A 19,966-nucleotide genomic window follows, 5' to 3' on the forward strand; every position below is an offset into this window, starting at 1 on the left:
CCCTTGCTATCATAACAAAACACGAACCTTCTGCTCTATTTTGCAGCTAACCCGTCATATCTACATAAGTAGAGGATCTTCATCGCTGGGTCAATGCAACAATCCAAATAGACACTTGCCCTACTTGCATGTTCCATTTGCAATGAGAACCCACCTTTGCAGACTTCCTAGCCCAAATATGACGGCAGGCAATAGTTGCAACAAGAAACTCTACCAGAACTTCCTACTGTCAAGGGTTACAGACACTGTGTGAGTGAGACAAAATAAAATAGGCATACAGAATATTCAGCCAAGATAAGGTATTTTAGAAACACTTGCCCTTCGTAGTGACAAGGCAGCCGAGAAATAATCTCAACCACCGAGGTTACAATATGCAATTCACGTTTTTCCTTTCACGAAATGAGCTTACCAACTTAGAATGCCAAAACAACTACTTATTCTCCATTCTGCTGAAATTAATTTGTGTTCTTACTTTACAGGCAATCAATATACGCAAGTAGTGCCTTGCAGGTTTAAACAGTGCCTCTGCAGTCAGAAGCTGTTCTCTTCTATCACATTTACTTAAAACCTTAGGGAGATCTTCGCACAACATTTGTTAAACCGAGTGCCATACCTCTAGGAGTTGTGGAAGCCCAGAAAAGAACACTGAATCTCCAAGAGACTAATAGAAGAACTTTCAGACAAGATAAAATTGCTGAGGAATAGCCTTAGAAACAAAACAAAATGGGCTAATAAAGATTGCTAGCATCAGTGTCCTGGAACAGTTTTCATCATGAACAGTTCAAACTGTGCACTTTTTATACCAGAACAGCACTGTAGACACGGAGATCAACAATTTCCTAATACAGGGTTGTTTACCACAGTGGTGGTGCTGGGTTCAGATGCCTCTAAAAGAACGAGGTGCATAAAATGAATCTCCCAGGATGGCTTCAACTCTGCTCTTAGCTGTGATGGCACTAATGCAAAAGCACAAATGGAAGCACCTCAGAAAATGTTACCTTCTGTTTCAAGGGCTTAGCAGAACTCTCTCTGTTTTGATTCAACATTTGCAGTGCTGCCTATGCTCATTATATTACTCTGTGTTCATAGCAGCAGTTGCCACAGTATTGATTCGCCCAAGCATGTGATCCGGAGAGGATCGGTGCACTGATACAGTGCAGATCACTGCAAAACACTGGTCTCAGTTGAGTGTGATATAGATAGTATCAGATCTTGGTCTACACATGCTACAAAATAATGTGGTGATGATGAAGAAGAATCCTGAGGAAGTAGAATGGACTGTAGCACTTCAGTCTACAGGTAAGGAATACAGTGGTACCTCGGTTTAAGTACTTAATTCCTTCTGGAGGTCCATACTTAACCTGAAACTGTTCTTAACCTGAAGCACCACTTTAGCTAATGGGGCCTCCTGCTGCTGCCGCACCGCCGGAGCACAATTTCTGTTCTCATCCTGAAGCAATGTTCTTAACGTGAAGCACTATTTCTGGGTTAGCGGAGTCTGTAACCTGAAGCGTATGTAACCTGAAGCGGTACCACTGTAGTGCTTTTGAATGTAGGAGAAGGCTTGTTCAGTTACTTTACCTATGCAAGTTTTATCAAAGCAAACAGGGATTCCAGCTTAAAACCCAGACTTGGGAAATGCAAAGTTTCATTGTTGTAGTCTGCAAATTTTTGGTAATCACTCCGTCCGATCATTCCAAACTACTAGCTTAAATTGCAAAGAACTAAAATGTAAAAAATAAATACAGAAGATATCTCTCATCTACCCTCCTTTTTCAACAGAGCTTTTTTGCTCTCTATTTTTAATGAGCTTTTGCTGCTTGGGCTGATGCAGGCTCAGATATATCATTTATTTAATACTGATAATTTAATATATTTACACTTAATAGCTACTGATCGCAATGGTACATTAAGATACTAGCAGCTGGTACTTCCAGAAGGCTGAGGAAGAGACTTACAATCACTGTTCTCCTCAACATTTGCCTTTTTGTGCTGTCAGCCTCCTCTCAAGGAAAGATGTGGGAGCCATGCCAGGTGTATCTCATCTACCCCTCCCATCCTAACTGTATTTAAGCCAGGCTCCTTGGAGTGTGGGACGCGGGTGGCGCTGTGGGTTAAACCGCAGAGCCTAGGACTTGCTGATCAGAAGGTCGCGGTTCGAATCCCCACGACAGGGTGAGCTCTCGTTGCTCGGTCCCTGCTCCTGCCAACCTAGCAGTTCGAAAGCACGTCAAAGTGCAAGTAGATAAATAGGTACCACTCCGGCGGGAAGGTAAATGGTGTTTCCGTGTGCTGCTCTGGTTCACCAGAAGTAGCTTAGTCATGCTGGCCACATGACCCAGAAGCTGTACGCCGGCTCCCTCGGCCAATAAAGCAAGATGAGCGCCGCAACCCCAGAGTCGGTCACGACTGGACCTAATGGTCAGGGGTCCCTTTACCTTTACCTACCTTGGAGTGTAGCAAGATTGGTACTGTTATTTTTGGTTAATTTTCATTTTTTTCTTTGTATTTATGTATTTAATATTGGAGGTGGGGGTTTGTGTGTAGTATCGCATTTATTCTGTGCTTGTAAATTGTCAGTTTTTGCTATTTTGAACTTACTAACATGCTTTTGTATATTTGTATTTCCAATGTTCTCTATTTTGATGTTTTGAATGTTTGCTGTAAGCTACTTTAGGCACAGCTTGTTGTGGGAAGGTGGCTTATACATGAAATCAGTCAGTTAGTCAATCAATCAATCAATGGATCTGTGCAATCTCTAGGATACTAGTTGCCAGGGAACAACAACAGGAGAGTGCTATTGCACACATGTACTCCTTTTGAATTTCCAAAGGACAGTTGGCCATACCATTAGGGACAGCAAGTCATCTGGTTCAGGAGCCATGGGGATTTATAGATACAGTGGTACCTCAGGTTAAGTACTTGATTCGTTCCGGAGGTCCGTTCTTAACCTGAAACTGTTCTTAACCTGAAGCACCACTTTAGCTAATGGGGCCTCCCCCTTCCGCTGTGCCGCTGCTGCGCGATTTCTGTTCTCATCCTGAAGCAAAGTTCTTAACCTGAAGCACTATTTCTGGGTTAGAGGAGTCTGTAACCTGAAGCGTATGTAACCCGAGGTACCACTGTATGGGCAGAAGTGGGCTTCTTTGCAATTGAAGGCCTCTTGGGTTATGGGTATACATCAGGAAGAGGATATCTTAGAAACTTAACTACAAGCAGTGATGACTTGCCACTGCTGATTTAGTATTTTAGTTTGTTCTGTATCAAAATAAGTTTACAGCCATAACCTTGGTTAATTTTCAGTTACTTTGATTTGTAAGGACCCAAATTAAGCTATTCAAAATCAATCTAAAAAGAAGTTAATTGCTTTTATTAAAGCGTATATTTTCACTGATGCACACTTGTTGTTTTTCTCCTCATCCCTTAGGGTTTACTCACACAGAGCACAGGCTTTAAGAATTAATGTTTCATACAAAGTGCATCCCTGTTTTTTTGACAGCACACTCAGTTTTATTTGATTAGTAGGATTGCTAAGTTCTTCAAAAATTGATGCCAATCACTATTTGATATCAAATGTTGTAAGAGCCACAGGAATCTGTACAAACCTTCTTCATTTCTTTAAATATTGTGTGATAGTCACTCCGTTTCCACATCTCAAATTTTATCACCACACAAGAATGGCAGAAAAGCTCCTTTGTGGACCAGGATGTAATTTCAGAATGTACAAACTTTTTATTTCATGACCCTTGATACCACATGCCTGGGATAGCCCCATAGTATGTGAGTAGGCAGTCTCTACAGAGCATAAGAAGCAAAATTAGTACATGGACCCTGCATGTACTGGCAATCTCCAGGTTAGACAACCATAACACATTGTATGTGGGGCCGACTTTGAAGATTTCTCAGAAACCTCTATTAGTAAAGAATATAGCAGTTCTCTCTATACTAACGGCCAGTCTGGTTTTAGGCAAAATTCAGAGTGCTGATCCTTACATGAAGAGTCTGGAGACTCAAAGGGCCAGCTTTTGCATCACTAGACTGCCTTCATTGGTTTTATTTCATTTTTGTTTGCTGCTGCTGTTCTCCTTTGTGTTCTTTTTAATTTGTGATTTTTATGTTGCTGATGTTTAAGTTGTTTGTTGAAGGGCGGGCTAAAATTTTGAATAAACTTCCAAATCAAATGTGGCTTGGTGCAAACACAGTGTCAATGGAAGGAAGCCCAAATTAAAGTTTTGGGGAAACAACTGCTGATGAAGACATCCTGTGGGCATTTGGTTGGCCCTTGATGGACTAGATGGGACATTGGCCTGATCTAACTGGCTCTTCTTAAGGAACTCATTCTGAAGGAAATCAGCCCTGAGTGCTCACTGGAAGGACAGATCGTGAAGCTGAGGCTCCAATATTTTGGCCACCTCATGAGAAGAGAAGACTCCCTGGAAAAGACCCTGATGCTGGGAAAGATGGAGGACACAAGGAGAAGGGGACGACAGAGGACAAGATGGTTGGACAGTGTTCTCGAAGCTACGAACATGAGTTTGACCAAACTGCGGGAGGCAGTGGAAGACAGGAGTGCCTGGCGTGCTCTGGTCCAGGGGGTCACGAAGAGTCGGACACGACTAAACAACTAAACAACAACAAACTGGCTCTTCTTATGTCCTCAATTAGATAATGTGAACAAGCCATTTTTAAAATCTTATTTGCAACATATTTAATTAAGATTATCAATACCAATACCTCAAGGACTGGCTTTCCCATATGAGCTGATACAGACCCTGTGATCAAGTGTGTCCCCCCACCTACTCAAATAAATGTTGAGGCCAGTGCATAAAAGAGCAATCAAAACTTTTAACTAAAATGTGCATTGAAAGCCTGAGAAGAAAAAAGTGGGTGCAGTGTTCGGTGCCTAAAATCAACCTTTGTACCAGGTGGGCCTCCCATAACCAGAGTGCCAGAGCAAAAACAAAACAAAAAAAGAACAAAAAACCACCTACTGAAAAGAGCTTCCAGTACTGAGTACCCTTGAGTACCCCTTTTAATAAAGCTCTGGAGAAGGGCATGTGAAATAAATGGCTGCTGTGAAAGAAATATATCCTTTCTGCAGCCCGACAACATCAACAGTTTAAAATGTACAACACGAGATTCTCCCTAGCCTTGTCCAGTTTGACTGGTTGTCTTGTAGAGCTGGGGAAATTTGTGACACAGTGATGTTGTATCATGCAGAGAAGTCATGGGATACAGCTTTCTGACATGGCCTCATTTAATACAGCTCTCTAGATACAGTGGTACCTCAGCTTACAGATGCTTCGGGTTACAGATGCTTTGGGTTACAAACTCGGTTAACCAGGAAGTGGTTGCTCCAGGTTAAGAACTTTGCCCCAGGATAAGAACGGAAATCGTGCGCCAGTAGAGCAGCGGCAGCAGGAGGCCCCATTAGCTAAAGTGGTGCTTCAGGTTAAGACCCGTTTCAGGTTAAGAATGGACCTCTGGAACGAATTAAGTTCTTAACCCGAGGTACCACTGTACTTTGGACCCACTGCAAACTCTTCCCACTTTTGGTTCTAGCTCCACCCACCGCCAGCATGCAGCCCTAAGAGCTTATCTCTGAGGTCCTTTAGCAGGAAAAAAAAAATTCCCCATGTCTACCCTATAATGCATGGGTAGGCAAAGTAAGGCCTGGGGGCTGGATCCGGCCCAATCGCCTTCTAAATTCGGCCCCTGGACGGTCCGGGAATCAGTTTATTTTTACATGAGTAGAATGTGTCTTTTTATTTAAAATGCATCTCTGGGTTATTTGTGGGGCCTAAGAATTCGTTCATTTCCCCCCCCAAAATATAGTCCAGCCCCCCACAAGGTCTGAGGAACAGTGGACTGGCCCCCTGCTGAAAAAGTTTGCTGACCCCTGCTATGATGTCTCCTACTTGCCTAAGGCTTAGTTTGCCTGCAACAGCGTGGAGCAGAACTATGCTATTATGCAAGTACTTCTCAGGGTTGCAGCCAATGCAGTATCACAAATGTTTAAGACGAGGGTGTTAAAGCTGCAGTCCTCTGCTTGCTTACTTGGGAATGCATCTCAGTGGAACTTCCAAATAAACACATGCTGCGTAAACTAGAAATCAAAGTAAGAAAACGCATCTGTGCCAATATCCTAGCTTTATTCATAAATGCTAAAAAGAATGCCAGAATATATTCCACAAATGCATTATTTCACAATGAGGCAGTTGTCTCAGATATATACTTTGGTTTTAAAAATTATAATTGGTATCTAAAGCTACTAAGGGGTTCAAAAATCAATCTGTTTTTAAAAAGTAAATAAGATTTGCATTCCTAATTGTCTTTTAAATTATCAGATTCATTATTTGAAAGGAGAGCAGCAGTTGCAAAGCAGCTGCTTGGAATTGCAATCTGATGACAACTAAGACAATATTTTTTATATCATTTTATCATGAAAACTATCTCTCTCTCTCTCTGTCTATATATATATATATATATATATATATATATATATATATATATATATATATATGTCCGTAGACCCACAAAACAGTTTCAAAACAAGATACAGTTAACACAACCAAGAGACCAAGGTAGGCATTTTGTTATGTCTAGAGCATGATGATCTTTGTTTCTTGAGACCTCCGAAAGAAACTTTGCCATGGTCAGTGTAATATCATTTGACCTATCCTCCAGAAGGTATTTAATATGGGAAGCTTCAGATTTTCCCGGCAAATTTGCTAGTAAGGGTTTGATCAGTTGTTCCCTTGCTTGCTCATACTTATTAATATACCACAGATGTCACATAAACGTCATTTTGTTACATAATTCTATTTGGAAGCATAGTTCACCTACGCCAAGTGGCAAGATTTTGTGGGATGTAGTAGTTATATGTTTAATTTCTCTTCTTTCTATGTACCAACTGAAAGCATGACATAATCAAAGCTTTGTTGCAGTCATAAATCCTTGGACTTCAGCCATAAAATATTTCCCTAGGAATCGTGTTGTGTGCGTTATCATGTTTCTCCTGCAATGCAATAGGATGCAAAGTTTCAATTCCATCTCAGCATGATAACTACTGAACTAGGAAGAGAAATGATGGTAAATGTCATTTCATCCTTTCAGCACTCAGAGACGATTTCATTCCCAAATATCAGGGGAAATTATCACCCTTAGACTTGATTTTGTTCTTCTAGTCTACTATTGTAGAAAATGCTCATATTTTACAGAAACAACTCAATTTTTTTTGTCTGTGAGGTGCTGATGATACCAATGATGCATTTCTGCTTTGGAATTAGGGTGTTATTGCTATAGTCCCTTCTTGACAAGATGCTCCATGCTGCAAAAAATAAAGTGGAAATATTGCTACTCTAGTTGCTTGTGTATGACCAAGCCTCCAGAAGGTTCTCGTGGGGAGCATGGAATTTGGGGAGGGGGGTGTGTTCTTTATGATGGGAAGAAGACTGAATTGTTGAGATCTCTTTTATCTTGGGCTCTTCTCCATTTAAGACTTACTTTCTTTTTAACTATTTCGTGGGGTGCCTGCTTGCGAGATTGACGCTTAGCGAAGATGTTCTCAGTTGCTGAACCCCTGACCTTTAAAGAAACACATACCCTTTGAAGGCATTAAGGGGCTACAACATAGCTATGCCCATAGCTTTTAAGGTATTCATATAGCTCAAGGTCTGTCTTCTTGCAGGCATTCATACGGATAACCTTTCTCTCGTCACTACTATTGTCCCCTCTAAAGACAGACTTCCCACAGAGAGGGGCATTCTTAATCATAAAATTTCTAAAAGCACTGGGGAGCATTTTTATTTGAAAATACTTTCCTTTAACCCCATCCACCCTTCTTTAAGTAAAAGGAAATATATTTATACCTTGTACAGGGAGTGCCAGTACATGGTGGTTTCTTGAACTAATTCCAGCAGAAAGCCCTTTATCATTCCCACATACAAATTGTTGTTGCATTCTGCCACTTCTAGACTATTCTAAATCATACAGAATAAGAGACAGGCAAGAACTTTATGAATAATGGCTCCTGCAGATAGCTATTATCTTTTATTTAAGAGCAAACAAATGGATGTTAAGGCACGCAAGTCTTCGCAAGTTAACAGACTCAGTAAGCTGACAAGGAGCGCTGCAGTTAACACTTGTCAAGATCATTATGTCAATTAAGTGGCCAGACACTCTGTTTGATATTCTATTGACTGCATGAGTTGACACATTTTTAAAATCCTGCTTCAAATTGACTTCAGCTTATTAAACACCACATGTCTAGGGCACTTACCAACACATCCTCAGCTTTAGATTATGTCCTCCTTTTCTCACTGAACTGTACATGTTAGTAGATCCATCATTCAGACTTCGTAGGCTTTTGAAATGCAACTTTGCTTTACAAAAACTATTGGAGTTCTGCACACTTTGCATATCGACCATAATCTAGCTGCCACCCAGCAATGAGACACTGGAGGGGAAAATGGCTTTAAGAGTTGTTTTACTTCATTTCTTCTTACAATAGGGCATGCAAATGGGAAATTTAGATGCATCTGAAAATGCACACACACAGTGGAATTTTAATAGTATCAGCTTCCCTTAAGGGTTTTTATGTAGGTGTTGGATCCTTATGTAGGAGTAGGAGCCTTATCTGACAAGGACTTCTTGGATTCTACAATAAGAAACATTTTAAAATGGGGAGAGGTGCAGAAGGATAATGATAAGATCAGGCATAGGCAAACTCGGCCCTCCGGATGTTTTGGGACTACAATTCCCATCATCCCTGAACATTGGTCCTGTTAGCTAGGGATGATGGGAGTTGTATTCCCAAAACATCTGGAGGGCTGAGTTTGCCTATGCCTGGATAAGATTAATGTATTGGTGGCAGAAACAGGATTGCTGGGAAAATGTCCTGTAATGTAATGTCATGTCAACACGGTCAAGACCACTGCCAGCTGGATAAAATCTAACTTTCAAGTGTTCTGCAGAAATGTAAACTATTGCTGGCAATAAAGCCAGGGTATGAGCCTTGAAGCCTAGGTAGTCATTGAGGTCCCAATAAACGGCTTCATTTTGGGTTGTTGTTTTTTTAAGGGTCAAGACCAGCAATTAACTATGTGCCTTTGTGCTGGATGGTCCTCCTAGAAGTGAAGGGAAAGTAGAATGTCTTTTGCATCTTTAAAGCAGGCATCTCTCTTCCTGCAGATTCACACTGATGACCTTTCTCCAGTAGGCTTCGTATATCTCCGTCTTTCAACCTATCCCCAAGTTCTAGACGCACCTCATGCCAGCTTGAGGTTTGGCAGTGATCAAATGTCATGCTAAGCCAAAATGTATGGTTTGCTTAATGATACTGTGCACAAGTTGGATGCTAGTGCATGATGTTCAAGCTCTCAAACTTCACGTTTCCCTTTCCCAAGCACAGAAACAAACCTAACAATGGCTGGCTTAGTGTTAAATCTTAATTGACAGCCCGTTTGTTTCTTTCCGAACCACAGTCTGAATCCCAGTTTAGTTTTTTATTTACTGACCATGGTTTGTCTGGGAGAAACAAACCACGAGTGCTGGTTCGGATATAACGCCAAGCTAGCTGCTCTGCACCTTGTTTACCTGTTTGACTGAAGGAAGAGGAAGGCAAGAGTGCTCTGAGTTGCATTCCTAAACAAACCACAGTTTGTGACTTGGTTTTATGTCTGAATGCTTGCTCCATGTACATGGGAAATATCATACCTCCAATTTGCTGCAATTTAGCCTTGCCTTTTTACTCACCTTTTCTATTTGTGGCCGCATCGTCTCTACCAGCAGTTTATCTTCTTTCAGCTTTGGTAGAAAACTGCTTTCTTGTACCACCTTTGTTTCTCCTACAAGATCTCTACTCTCACCCCTTGCACACCTGCTTATACTTGAACCCTCTTAGCCTATCCTACAAACTCTGAACACCTGCTTGCCACAGTGAGGCAAATTGATCCACCTGTATGCTCCTTCATACACCCTGCTGAATTCCCACATGCCTTTATCGCTAGTATTTGGCAATGCCTCTAAGCCAGAAGTCACCCATATGATCTATATATCATTCCCAACACATATACAGAGAAGATAAATTGAATATAGGTCTCTAATTCTCCATGTCTGAGGACATTTAAAGTTACAGACTAGCTATTAAGGGGGTCAGGACAGCTCATTATGTCAAAAAATACAAAATCATCTAAACGCAAAGAATCTGGTTTCAGTTTTCACAATTTTGATGCTTCCTTCCTTCCTTATGTTAAGGAGGAGGATATCTTTCCTGTTTCCTGCCCTGTCTTACACTACATATTCATATGAACAGAAATCCTTCCATGTACATATTTCCTATAGCTCCAAATATAGCAAGAACTTTCTTAGATCTTGGAGGCACTTAAGCACTACTGTTGCTGCTGTAAGTTACAATTCGCATTAGGAAATATCTCCTATTAATCTACATCAGAAATTAAATGTTAGCATTCCTTTTCAATTTGCCCTTGTTAAAATCCTGTGTCAATGGAAGCCCATCATACTGCAGCACTCCTCCTGGGCTATTAAAATATCTGTCAATATGAATTGTAATTAGAGATGGCTAGTTTTGTATGATCTTGCTGTATCCTATCAAGAGTTAACCTTTTCTCAAAAAAACCCCACTTAGAATATGGGGCGGGGGGCTTACAAAACTGTTGAAGAAAATTCAGATAGTGTTCAGGAAATTACATATGTTAGATCAAGGCCATGTAAAAGTAAATGCATTTGCCTTTCATCTTGAAATTACATATAAATGAACTAGTGTGCCATGTGTTTTTTATTGTTGTTTGCATTCATTTCTGCATTAAAATGAACAGGAGGTAACAAACACATCAATAAATCTGAAACTGAAAGAGATATAAGACTGCAACATACTATCCCTCCTGTTTTGCAGGATAGACTATAGAACTGAAATGAATTTATATAATCAGATGTAGATTTGTAATTTTGAAGTGATATTTTGAATATATATATATATATAAATCAGAACAATGAACTAGAAATTTGAAAATCTAAAATTCACCGTGTCAGAATGAGTCCATAAGATGTTTATGTTCAGAATGATGCTTTGGAAGTTAGCAGATTTGTCAGATTCCAATTTTTACTTCAGCAGAGCTAGTAATGGTTCAGACATTATGGGCCAAAGATATGCAAACTGCATAGGTTACAGCCATAGCATCAATATTTTGGTTAAATTGCATTGTAAAGTTGAATTAAATATAATACTTTGTGAGTCATAAATAAGCACATCTTGATAAGTTGTGCTCGCCCTCTCTTCTAAACCAGCTCCCTGAAGAAAAGGTTTCGGTCCCATTTCTCTTTGGGAGCAATCCCTGATGGGAACTGTTGCTGCAGTAAATCGATGTGCATATAAACATGTTACAACACTGCATAATCCAGTGTCTTCTGTATGCTTCCTCTTTCCTGCAATCACGGGTATCATTTCATATTCCAGGAGTATAAAATGTTTTAAGAGTAGTAAGAGTCTCAGCAAAATCTGAAGTCATGGGATTATATAACTGTAGTCGAGGGGATCCCAAGGGTCATTTAATCCAACTTCCTGCAGTGCAGGAAAGTCCTAGTTTTAGAGATAATCAATATCAAAGGGGAGGGCAACTGTTGTACTTACTTCTTTATATCCCATAACTACAGCAATGTTATCAACAAGGGTCAATGTTCATACCTCCTGAATAGATCTGTTTCATCATTTATAACAAAAGTCACTAAGCAATCAGTACGTTGGCCAGAAATATAGGCATGCCTCTCAAATAATCCCATGTGCTCCAATGTATCTCCCTTCCCTAAATGTGCCCCTGCTGGCGCACATGCACATAAACATACATAGCTTGATTTGACATCATTTCAGCGCTAAGTTGAGGGTTTGAAGCAAGTCAACTAAAGAGCACTGCATTGTATTCATGGTTTTTCCCTACTAGGTCCAAGATACTGGATTCCACATAAAAAAGCCCATGAGAAGAATATCATAGGAAAATGTTTCTCCCATATAACATACCCCCTTGGGATGTGTCTTGGAGAACAATTATTTCAGGTTTGTCTAGTGTCAGAAGTGAAGTTCTCCTCGACACAGATAGAGTATTTTCACTTATTTCTCTGATATCCTCATGGAACAAGCTCTCAAGAAAGCTTGTGTATGTTCTTGGGAGTGTGCTGTATTCCAGCTCTTTGTTGCTCTTAACAGTTTCCATTTTTTAAAAACAACAACATGTTTTAAATTGTATTTTATTGTTATCAATTGACTGTATTATATTGTTTTACAATGTGACTTTATTATTCTTGTATGCCACACGTTGAAGGCTGTGTTTGGTGGAAATGAGACGTATAGAGTTTGATGTATGAATGAAATATCTGTCCGTGGCATTTGGTGATTGGTTTACATCAGGGGTGTCAAACTTCCAAGAGTGATCTACCCATTGGATTGACCAGAGTTGTTCAGCTTTTTGGGGGGAGGATGACCAGAGTTGTTGACCTTTACTTTTTTGGTCGATCAATCACCATCGCGCGATCAACCAGGATCGACCAGGGACATGCCGCGATCGACCAGTACATCAGCATCGACCTGTTGGACAGTCCTGGTTTACATGAACAGACTCCCAAAAAAGTGAGAACAGGATTGCAGACTTGGTCACACATGCAAGTCACTGCTTGAAGCGACTTGAAGCGATGAACAACTAAGCATGAAATAGTCCCTAGTCTTAAAATGCACACTCTATCAGGGTGAGCAGGATGCCTGGTTCTAGGTGAGAAGACAACACCCTTCTGTTCAGGCTCCTGTTCAGTCGCTGCTGCCTTTAGTTCTGTCTCCTTCCACAGCAGATCAAAGCCCTTCCCAGCCTCCACTGAAGCATGCCTCCACAGGAAGATGTATCTGCCAAGGCAGATTGGCATACCTGCTCCCCCTTTTCCTGTTCCTACAAACCAGGCTTCCAGCATTTCTTAATAGCTGGTCTTTCACACATTTCTGGTCATGCATTAAGTAGAAAGCACGTAAGTGGGGAGTTGCCTGAATTTCAGGCTTTGGATTGTTTCCCTTAAATGTCACATAAAAACACATCTAGCGGCTCAAACATTCTGTTTCAATGAGTGAGGCAAGTATATTTTTCTTCCAGGGGAAATTGCCAAAAAAAAAAAAATCACTCTTACTAAGCCATTCCTCTTAAAACCTAACAGATTGATAACCTTGTAAAAATGCATCCTGTAAATTTCAAATTTCAATTCCCCACCCCTACCCCTCCCACAGAGTGGTAGCATCTGAGTGGCAGTCACCATATGACTAAGGGTTATAGCCAATAGCGGCTTCTGTGAACAGAAGGAGGAAGGTGATTTTCGCTATTTTCCCTTCCCTGTGCCCTTCCCCAAAATCTGCCCTGGGAAGTTGGGGGTTCCTCTGGTATAGTAGAACAGGGGGAGGGGCCGCAGGGCATGGGGAGGGGCTGAATGGGAAAGGGGGAATGCCTCCCTCCTTTCATTCACAGAAGCCTTTGATGGATCAAATAACTTTTTGTGATTGAAATTACACCTTTGGCCACATTCCTGAGCTGCAGACTGCTCAGTCCTCAGAATGATTTATTCAACATGTGTCCAATCTGCAGGTCAACCCATTATCAGACAGCATTAAGACTGAGGTGGTCTAAATGAGGTAGCTGATCTCAACCACTTATTTTTCAAACTGTAAAGGCCATAGCATCTGCTGGCAGGTAAAATGTAGATTTCACCAAACAAGCACCTCATTCTCCACTGCCCATTTTTTGCTGAACTTATTTAAGAATTAGATTATGAGAAGATTTAATGTAGGTTTTGCTAGAAGCCAAGCTAAAGGTCAACTTTAACTAAAGTTTCACTTGCTAAGTCCAAAACATAAATAATTATGAACAGTGATAGATTTTTTTTAGGTGGGAAATAGATTTAAAGGATTGTATTAAAGTTGTATTCCTCTAAAGGTTCTTTGATCCAGCAGAGTTAGTGGAAAGGGGGCTATTTTCCCTGAATCCCCCTTCCCTCTGCAGCTTCCTACGCCCATCCCAAATATGTTCAAGGGGATTGGGAGACCCTTCAGTACAGTGTGGGAGGTGGGAATTGTGGAATTTCCATAATTCCATAATTTCTACACACACCCTTTTAGCTCATCAAATTCTCCACTGGATCAAAGAGTTCTCCATCAGTGGAGGGACACAATTGGATACAATCCATAGACATATTTTAAAGACAAATACATCTTCATATGAGAAAGATTGCAGGTACAATAAGACTAGGTAGGAAGTATAGACTCAGCATACCGAACCACATGCTGGAACCTCTCAAAGGAATCAGGGTGCACGCTACTGAGCCAGGATTCTGATTAAGTTGCTAGGTGCAAGGAAACCTGTTCTGCATATGGGTACTACCTCTTTGTTACCCCAATCCAGTTACAAAAGCACCTGGGAACCAGAGAGAAAAAGAAAGAAAAGTAGAAGATCAACAGAAGTAGAAGAAGGCAAACCAAAGGAGAGAGAAAAGGGGCCAAGCACTAGAGCAGGCATCCCCAAACTCAGCCCTCCAGATGTTTTGGGACTACAATTCCCATCATCCCTGACCACTGGTCCTGTTAGCAAGGGATGATGGGAGTTGTAGTCCCAAAAACATCCGGAGGGCCGAGTTGGGGGATGCCTGCACTAGAGGCATGGTGATCGGTCCTTTCTAGGAAAGGAACACGCTGTAACTCACGGGTAAGGCATATGTTTTGCATGAAAAAGGTCCCAAATTCAGTCCCTGCTATCTCCTGATCTGACTTGATATAAGGTCACCTTCTATGATCCTAAGAAATTTTCTTTAAAATGATGGCATTTTGTAGGTTACTCTTTTTCCTTATGTAGTCATGTCTCCAATATTAGCTGAGACTAGAAGTTATCTGGCTTTGGGGGTTAATGTTTGGCACAAACACCAGATACAGCTGTGTTGTGTAACCTGGAAGGCAGAGAGGAGCTGCACGATTTTGTTGTACTCATTTCTTTACAATGAGGAGAATCGAGACAGAGACCAAAAAACCCTCCTAAGTGATCTTTTTGTGTTTTGGAAGCTTTCCCAAATGACCATTTAAGTTTGCTCATTAGGCTCCCAAGTTCCAAAAGCCTTAGTTTAGAAAAAGGCAGTGGCCTAATAAGACTTTCCATTCTACTGCAGATGTAATATTTATGAAATGATTATAATGTACCTGCAGCTAATTTGTGGGCAACAGGCTAAAATGGAAGCATATTAACAAGCAAAATGTAAAGCTTTTCTATTGCCTTCTTTAAAAATAAAAAATAAAAACACCTGTGACTCATTTTTGAGAAAGGAAGTGAAGGGAGGTGCTCCTCTGCAGATAACTGTGTCCAATTCATTGACAACATATTCCTTTTACCATGCCAAAGATGTGAACATCCTTAGTCAATGCAGTTTTGGTATAGTGCTTAGCTGCATTGTCCTTTATTGTGTTGGCATAATTCGCTTGTGCTTCAAGCAAAATATGAAAATCATGAGAAAAACAAATTAATATTTGCTTTTCAAAAGAAGTGTATTTTGCTTGAAGCACAAGTAATATTGAGTTATATTGATGAGAAGAAAAAAATATAATCTTTATACACAGATTTTAAAGAATACATGATCAAGAACGATGAATAAACTAAAAGAAAAAGAAAAAAGGATTCTTGATGCCTGATTTTCATCTTGATTCACATGGGGTTTATATTTAAAGAGGTAATTGCCAAAATGCCAAAAAAGAGAGAGAAAAGATGAGTCCAAATATTAATGCAATATCTCCACTAAATACTGCTTAGGATTATGTCAAATTACCTGTCTCGAGGCCAGCTATTTAAAATAGAATATCTCACATTTGGACAAACTGTTTATAGGTTTATTTGCTTTCTTAAAATAAGAGACCATTGTTTTTTAAACAATAAAAACCAGGGTGTGATCCAAAGTAAATCAAGTCTTATTGGAAGAGACCATACTTGTGTTTACATCCTTTTGGGTGCTGATATACTCAAAATACAATTTCAACCATCCATATACAAAACCATAATACTCAGGCATCTCTTGCACAGTACTGGAAAACTGTACTTACATCATGGCAATGATTCACACTGAAGACATCTTAGGGAAAATTAAAAGTGCCTAATGTGGAAATAATGTAAATGCTTCTAAAACATTAAGGTTTCTTTTGCAGTTATCATTTTGTATGCATTCTTTAGATGACTATGACAGTTGAAATGATGCCATCACAGAATTTTTGCATGAAACACTATGTTCAACTAATCAATAAGAGTGAGAGAGAAAAAAGTTCACAGTATTCTAATCACTGTAGTTAACCTTTAGTGATTCCTTCCCCCCCAAAAAAACTGCTTTACATGAATGCAATCCTCTGTAAGAGATTATTTTTGGTAATGCAGTTCTTTCTAATCATTCAGAATATTATCCTATAAAGTAATCAAAATTATCATTTAAAAAACATATTTGGCTGGAAATATTCCCACTCCAAGATGCTTTGGTTATCCCTTCAGAAAGCAGTCTTGCTATATTATGCCACTCTTATTCTCACTTCACTATGTCTTGCACTATGAACAGTGTAAACAATATCACTTGGCCCAAGGCAGATGTGGCTCAACAGAGTCCAAGTAATTATAAACAGTGGAACAGATCTGTTAGTACTGAGGTTTACCATTTGCTGTGCTGTTTGGTAGAGAACTGGCCAGTCTCAGCTTCCTAGAGCATATATTTCCCATATCACATCTTTACAGTTTCATATTTAATATTTTTAATAAAAAAAATAGTACACACACCAAGGAGACAGACGGACCAATCTCCTGCTTTCAGTGAAGTGGCTCATAGATTTCCAAGCTCATCGTATCTTAAAATATTTCATACTAATAGCATCTATATAAGCCATGGTAGTTAAATGGCAACTCCATGTTCAGAAGCAGTGTAATTTTGCACACATAAATGTGGAAGAAAACTACAGGACATGGCTATCACTTTCATACCCTGCTTTGGTTCCTGAAATATCTGGCTGGCCACTATTAGAAAGAGAATATTGGACTAGAAGGGTTTTGATTTGATCCTGCAAGACTACTCATCTGTTCTTACATGGTGCAGAAACCATCTATAGTCCAGATCACCTACTCTTTGGGCAAAATGTCAGGCAAAAAAATTATTGAATTGTGCTCTTTCTCTGAAAAGTAAGTCCAAACAGGATTCCTCTTAAACCCATAGTTCCAATCTAAAACAATGAAAAATATGTCTGAATATTAGTAAGAAAAGGGGGGAAATCAATTTGTGTTCCCTATCTAGACTTACTGATACTCAAGGGACATTTCACTCATTTAGCAAACTCCCAGAAAGATCAGTTCTTGATCCAGTGAAAAAAACTGCCAAAATTACATTTCAGATTGTTTAAGTAGATTTTATTGTCCATTGTTGTGAAGCTTGGTGTGCATAAAATGTGACAACTAACCTATTGCAAAGTCAGATAACCTTGTCACATATTATTAGCTCCTAGACTTTATGGCATTTTCTGGCACTTTGATGCCCATAGCAAATTTCCAAACCTAGACTGTTCAGGTCACATTCTAGAACTATGACAGACACCCTTCTCCTTTTATATTAACTAAGCTGTTCTCATTGTCCCCAATTAACACAAGGACCTGTCTCCTTCCTTTTAGCATAACTGCCCATTTTGGAAGGGATGGGTAAGAACAACATATGGTAGCTTCTTTCTCCTTGACAATCATGGTCGATAGTTTAAAAGATCTAAAACTCATTCTCTACACAATTTATAGTAAATACTGCATAAAGTAGCCAGTCCTCCAAAAATGGATACATCCTTACGCCTGGGCAAATGGAGAAGTGTTAATGCGTTATCTGAAAACAATGTAATTGTCTGATGATCTGAGACAAGTAATTATTTATCCCAGTTGGCTACTCTGGAATTGCCCAGTCAAATCCCAATACCTCTTCCATATACAATTTTCTGATCCGTTTTATATCCTTTCACCTGAATCATATCTGCAGATACCCAAGGTTTAGGACTGCCCTGTAATGTACAAACACTAATATTCTTGTGAGCACACACAGACACTCACAAGCCTTCATATTGCAGAAGGCTGAGTTACTATCACATATAGGGAGTAAGCCCCATTTAATTAACTAACACTTTATTTCAAGTAAACACCCAACAGACTTCGAAACTTGATTTAGACAGGTAACGCTTATTTATGTCACTTAAGCCAGATTTAGTCAACAAAGATAACACACACACAAATTAAGATGCACATTAGCACTGGTTCACAGTGCTGAAATGTTAAACATTATGTAGAATAAACATTTATTATACTTTAGGTAGAGAATACAGAACAAAAATGTTTTTACATGAAACAGACTAGCCTATTTATACAACAGACAGAACTTCTGAAAATACTTCAGATGCATGCATCAGATTTATGAAATGATACTCTAACAATGTGCACACATGTCATTATGTTGACCTTCCATGCAAATTTACAATTTGCATTTTGTTTAATCCATAAATACCACCAGAGGTTTGCCGCTGTTACCTTCTGCGAATACCAGAAGCAATGATTATGAATGACAGAAATTGAATAAACTTCAAAGTCTTACACAATCATAGCATGATAGTGCAATTGACACATATAGAATTGCCTATATTAACAAAATTATTTAACATTGCTATTCCAGAAAATATTTGTTAGCAAAATTTTGGGGGAAACAGTGTTAATATATGTTTGTACAACATAAAATAACCCAGATGGAGCAACAACTTTCCATTACAACTTCAAAATATCTTTCATATAAGTTATCCCGCACACTCTCCCCAAGCACTGAAAATATTTGTTAAAAATATACTGTCTTAATACTGCCTAGCATAATAACATAAATGGAATTGGGAATGATGATTCACCACAACCCGCAGACCGCTTTTACCTTTGCAATCTTTTTCTTTTTTTCCCCCAGTAGCCACAGCCAATCATTGCTCTCCTCGTCCATTATGCTTCTCTATAGCAGAGTGAGATGCTTCTTCATTAAGTAGTGTTACAAATAGAACACACCCAAACTCCCAAGTGGAGAATGCTCTAACGAAGCTAAGGCTACAGTTCTCAAGGTAACCAGGCTCAGTTGGAAACTGAGAGCAAAGTCAATGTAAGATTAGTTATTTGCAAGCCTTAATTGCACATTGCAGCTTGCCTCAATCCATGATGAACTCTCTTAAGAACAGTATTCAGTTAAATTTTTAAGCAATGCAGATAAAAAAGCAAAACAAACAGACAACACAAATTTTACCATTCTTATACTTAAAGCAACATAAAATTTTAAAGTTTTTTTTTATAAAAAAAATGTACAGCACAACAGACAAGCCAATCCAGTTAGTCATAAAACAATATAGTTCTCTTGTTGCCTTACACAATATGGACAATTGTAACACTGATGGATTTAAACACAGCAGCAGAAAAGGAGAAAGCATACAGTTCAGAAAAATGCTTCTGTCTCACAGAGTTCTGGATGAAATGGTACTTTTCACAAAGAAGAAGAAGAAAAAGTTGTTCTGAACATGAACCTGGTTGTAGAACAGAAGAATGGTAGAATGAACCCATGCTTTGTTTATCCCCAAGAAAACAAAGCATCTGGTGGATACAAATGTTCAGATAAAAGTGTAACATAATAGCAATGAAGTAACTGCAATCAATGAACACAGCAGAGTTCAGACAGCTGACTTTTAATTTCAGATACTTAAATGAGACACAGCAAGCTGCAAAGCTATTTCTTCCATGACATCATATGGATGCTAACCCAAATGTACTACTTTCTACCAAATCAAAACACAGCAGCTAAGCATTAGGAATACCTGAAAACAACACAAGATGCTTTACTATCTTTCTGACAATTTTAAGAAAGTTTT

At 39.4% G+C, this 19,966-nt stretch overlaps 1 protein-coding gene across 17 annotated transcripts in view; it reads right to left on the minus strand.

Annotated features, from left to right (window-relative positions):
* Positions 1-19,966, minus strand: part of ARPP21 (cAMP regulated phosphoprotein 21) — a 235,816-nt gene that overhangs the window by 149,162 nt on the left and 66,688 nt on the right. For 2 of the 17 annotated variants that reach the window (XM_083577758.1, XM_083577746.1), the window contains exon 1: positions 14,316-14,451. The exons of 14 other annotated variants lie outside the window; for them this stretch is intronic. The gene's annotated coding sequence lies outside the window, so the exon portion shown is untranslated. Of the gene's footprint in view, positions 1-14,315; positions 14,452-18,993; positions 19,189-19,966 lie in introns of those variants that run through there. One more of the 17 variants, XM_083577762.1, reaches the window with a different exon arrangement.

Source organism: Podarcis filfolensis, assembly GCF_964270895.1.
Source record: "Podarcis filfolensis genome assembly, chromosome: 12".
In the NCBI taxonomy this organism is placed as follows: Eukaryota; Metazoa; Chordata; class Lepidosauria; order Squamata; family Lacertidae; genus Podarcis; species Podarcis filfolensis.